This window comes from Musca autumnalis, unplaced genomic scaffold (assembly GCF_047663935.1).
Source record: "Musca autumnalis isolate F117 unplaced genomic scaffold, ASM4766393v1 scaffold_2, whole genome shotgun sequence".
Taxonomy (NCBI): domain Eukaryota; kingdom Metazoa; phylum Arthropoda; class Insecta; order Diptera; family Muscidae; genus Musca; species Musca autumnalis.
The window spans coordinates 54,296,663-54,301,441 of record NW_027411755.1 but is presented as its reverse complement, the minus strand read 5'-3'; the positions used below and the strand labels follow the sequence as shown (position 1 = coordinate 54,301,441).

General features: G+C 31.0%; 1 long non-coding RNA gene across 1 annotated transcript; it reads left to right on the top strand.

The window, feature by feature from the left end:
- The first annotated feature begins 224 nt into the window (after positions 1 to 224).
- Positions 225 to 2,126, top strand: LOC141392789 (uncharacterized). The gene is made up of 2 exons (XR_012409872.1): positions 225 to 300; positions 423 to 2,126. It is a non-coding gene; the product is annotated as an uncharacterized lncRNA (long non-coding RNA).
- The last annotated feature ends 2,653 nt before the right edge of the window (positions 2,127 to 4,779 follow it).

Genomic DNA, 4,779 nt, shown 5'->3' with positions numbered 1-4,779 from the left:
CTTGCCGAACACTGCAAGCAGAACAACCACGTACCAAACATTGACGAAGTGAGAATATTACAAACAGAAAACAATTACAACAAGAGACTCACACTAGAGATGTTACACATAAATAGCTTAACAACAACAAAAAGAATAAATAGCAAAACAGATACTGACAACACAGCCTATGGTTACAGACAACTTACACAGAAGAGAGATCGCGAAATTAGAAAATAATATTCAGTGCAATAAAAACTCTTGACGACGGTAGACATGCTACGCTAGTTTTTAAGTTTTTATTATTCATATTATTTACACGTAAGCGATCTTATTATTTTTCTGTGATTATACAATTTTTATTTATTTATACAATTTATTTAGTTTGTAACAAAATGCTGTGATATAGATTAAGTCGTACTTTATTATTTGTATTTTTGTAGATGCAATAAAAATCCCTGAAGATGGAATTCAAAGAATTCCGAAATATTGGAAAATAAAGGAAAAAATTACAAAAAGACCTCAAGCTCGAAAAAACTCTTTCTTTTATTAAACATCAAAAGGTCGAAGAAAACAACAATAACAATTTGTAAAAACGGAGAGCCCGCCGATAATAAAATTACGATTAAAAATGATCTACAAAAATATAAAAACAAACACCAAAGTACGACAAAACATAAACAGACACAAAAACTTACGAGTCAAAATAACAAAACTAAAATCATCCATCACATTCCTTATTCGTTGCCGAAATACTGGTATTATTCCTAATTTTATAAAAAACTCCATGAAACAGGTACAACAAATATTTAAAAACAACTACAACAACCACCACATTCAATCACAATTAAAATCAATCATAGAAACATTTCAAAGCAAATTATTAAATCTAATTATTAAACAAAAACATGAAGAATTAAAAAACAATAATATAACATTAAATAATCTGGAAAAAGAGTTAAACGGATGTCTTTCACAAGAAGAAAGAAATAATATTCAGTTTAGCGAAAATTTAATTCTAACAGGCACACAGAAACAGCAAGACGAAACACATAAAAATAAATTCAAAAAACTCGAAGAACAGCTAACCAAAGAAATGAACATAAAGCACAACAACAAGTGGTTCGTCAACAAAACCAACAAGACATTCCCCAACGATGTAATGTGGTTACTTTCGTTAGGAGACAAACATTGTCTACCAACAAATCGTAAAGAATTCCCTCTTTTCAAATACATTGCTGATGCTGAGGATTTAATTCAAACTAACAACGACAAAGAACAACAAGAAATGGGGAGAACGAAACTAACAACAATGCTAGAAACACACATGAATAAAATGAGAGCAACAGCTAGAGACAAATACATGACAGCTACAGTGGAACGTACTCGAAAATTCCTTAGACAAAATAATGACATATTAATAGTTAATGCAGACAAAGGAAATGTTACGGTAGCAATAGAGAAAAAAGATTATAATCAAAGAATGTCAACTTTACTATCCGATATAATGACGTATCAGCGTATCAACAAGGACCCCACAAGCAGTTTGCAAAGAAAGAACAATGAAATAGTGGAAGAATTATTCAAGAATAAAATAATTTCAACAATGGAGAGAAAGCGATTGAAAACTGACGTGGCCATTGCGCCTAGGATTTACGGATTACCAAAGATCCATAAAGATGGATATCCTCTTAGGCCCATTTGTTCTTCAGTGAACTCACCATCGATTAACTTGTGCAAATACATTGTGAATATTCTCAAAAACTTGACCAAAAACTCTATTTACAATGTAAAAGATTCAGTGCAATTTAGACATAAGGTTAAAAACTTGACGATTGATAATGATGAAATAATGGTTTCCTTTGACGTGGTTTCGCTGTTTCCGAGTATACCTGTGGACTTAGGACTTAAAATAATTGAAGAGAGATGGGCTGAAATACAAATGTACACAGAAATACCAAAGAATTTGTTTATAAATATTGTAAAATTCTGCATCCAAGAAAATCGGTATTTCAAATATGAAGATAAATTCTACAAACAAAAAGTTGGATTACCGATGGGGTCACCAGCTTCCCCAATTATCGCAGACTTAGTGATGGAAACTTTATTAAATAATACATTGAACTTACTAGTGCACAAACCAAAAATACTTACCAAATATGTAGATGACTTGTTCGCAATAATTAAAACTGATGCAGTAGAAGAAACACTAACGACACTGAATAGCTTTAACAAAAATATAAAATTCACTTTGGAGAAAGAAAATAACGGAGAATTACCATATCTTGACACTTTGGTAATAAAAAACAACGACAACAGTATAGATTTAAACTGGTATCAAAAGCCCACAGCCTCTGGGAGATTAATAAACTACCATTCAAAACATACCAAAAGGACAATTATAAACACGGCCAAGAATCTGATAAATAGAGTACTAAATCTAAGTGATACGAAATTCCATGACGAAAACAAAGCAAAGATTGAGAACATTTTAAACATGAACAATTTCCCTACATATATGATAAAATCCTTAATAAATAATTATAAACCAAAGACACAGGAACCTATAAGAACTACACCAGACAAAATATACAAATCCCTGATATACGTACCGAATATATCAGAAAGATTTGAAAAGTCAAATATATACGATAAATCCAAATACGCAATAGCACATAGTTCAAATCATACAACAAAATCAATTTTCAGCAATTTAAAAAGTAAGATTCAAAAGATGGACAAGCACAATATAATATATCAGATTGAATGCGGAGGTAACGATGAGGAAACATGTGGAAAACTTTATGTTGGTACAACTAAAAACAAATTAAAGACTCGCATGTCGGCACATAAGTCAGATATAAAACTGAGAAATAATAATATAATACAGAAGACAGCCCTTGCCGAACACTGCAAGCAGAACAACCACGTACCAAACATTGACGAAGTGAGAATATTACAAACAGAAAACAATTACAACAAGAGACTCACACTAGAGATGTTACACATAAATAGCTTAACAACAACAAAAAGAATAAATAGCAAAACAGATACTGACAACACAGCCTATGGTTACAGACAACTTACACAGAAGAGAGATCGCGAAATTAGAAAATAATATTCAGTGCAATAAAAACTCTTGACGACGGTAGACATGCTACGCTAGTTTTTAAGTTTTTATTATTCATATTATTTACACGTAAGCGATCTTATTATTTTTCTGTGATTATACAATTTTTATTTATTTATACAATTTATTTAGTTTGTAACAAAATGCTGTGATATAGATTAAGTCGTACTTTATTATTTGTATTTTTGTAGATGCAATAAAAATCCCTGAAGATGGAATTCAAAGAATTCCGAAATATTGGAAAATAAAGGAAAAAATTACAAAAAGACCTCAAGCTCGAAAAAACTCTTTCTGTTATTTTACAACTATATAATGTTCTGAAGAGTTGTGTATTACATTCCGGAAAATATTTTCCCTAAAGGTAACATTAAGAAGAATTTAACATTTTGGAGATACTCTGCGAAATATACACAAATTATAGCATTTATAGATATATTTTAAAATCTGAGGCAAAAAATGCAGTTTTGTCGAGTACAATATCTTCTTACTCTTATCTACAAGTTTGCTGCAGATTTCAAAACAAGATTCGTATTGGTTTCAGAGATACAGCCTCGATTTGTTTTAAAAATTCGATCTTTAACCATGTTTAGATGGGGCCATAAAAGCCGAACCCGATCTAAGAAAACAAAACCCAAATATGGTTTTTGCCTACGGGTGCTCTACTTTCATAAAATTCTGGACAGAAGTTGTTTGCATGCGGTTTGCTCAAAAATGTTGCATAGTGTAATATTAAATCTAATATCTTAGCAAAAAATTACAGGAATATCTGTTGGAACATAAAAGTTATGGAATATTTTTTAAAAATAGAATTTTTGTCGAACAAATTGAAATTGGAATTTTCGCATTTTTGTCTCAATAAATTCAAAACCTCTAAATCGAGAATTATAATTCTGATTTTTTAAAAGTGTTTTTAAACTTGTAGGTTATTTAAATAATATTTTTATACCTGAAAACAACTTATGCATCCTCGGAAAAATTTAGATATCTCGGAAACTAGAGCAGATAGGAAAATGCTGACCAAAAATTCTAGAAACCACCTATATCTCAAAAAGCGGTGTATGGAACACTTAAGCATGACGCCGACCATAAAAGCCTATCATATGTTTGTGACTTATTGTCGCAGGAGTGATGTATGTTATATTTTATTCCTGATAACTGTCTTCACTTGCGTGTCGTTTCCTTAGGCCTTACATATGTTTAAGGCATTTTTTGATTTTATGTGTTTTTACGCTGCTTTCTTTCCAGGCATCTTATGCCATTATTTTGTGTAACTGTCTTTCCCAGCCTAACCATTTGAGTAGTTTGTTTGGTTTGAATAAAAGGAAACGGTCATATGTATAAATATACTTTTATTGTATTTTTCTTAACACCCACAATCTGCTTCTTCACCTTCCATGTCTTCCAAATCATAACAAGATGATTGAATGGAGTCTGGCACACCAAATTTTATGAAGGTTGTTGGTTATTTGCTGTATATTAACTGTAAATTGTTTTGGAAATAAAACAGAAGCGACCATCTAACGAAGAAACCAGTTTTCATCAGCAATAAAATCAACGGATTTTTTCTGTTGGCACCCAAAACGCGTCGAAAACTGTACACTGCGGAATTAAATAATTAAAATGAAATTTGAATAAACAAATCATAAAATTTATCATGCATGTTGAAGTAA